Source organism: Trachymyrmex cornetzi, unplaced genomic scaffold (genome assembly GCF_001594075.2).
Source record: "Trachymyrmex cornetzi isolate Tcor2-1 unplaced genomic scaffold, Tcor1.1 scaffold293, whole genome shotgun sequence".
NCBI classification, from domain to species: Eukaryota; Metazoa; Arthropoda; class Insecta; order Hymenoptera; family Formicidae; genus Trachymyrmex; species Trachymyrmex cornetzi.
In genome coordinates this window covers 362,887-363,131 of record NW_017297618.1, presented here as the reverse complement: position 1 = coordinate 363,131, position 245 = coordinate 362,887, and positions in this window count along the sequence as shown.

Here is a 245-nt window from a genome sequence, read left to right as displayed (position 1 = left end):
TCCCCCCCCCCCCCCCCCCCTGCTCCAGGGGCGCACGACTTCCACGTGAAGCAACTTTCATCCCACCCACCCCCTGTTTTAAGGGCGCACAACTTTCTACACGAAATGACACCTACCTACCTCCCTTCCTACCAAAGGGCGCATGACTTTTCACGCTTTCTTGGCAAAGGGGGAGCTGAGGTGGGAGTCTTTTCGCGTAGAAAGTCATACGCCCCTAAAACAAGGAGGGGGAGGTAGGGTGAAAG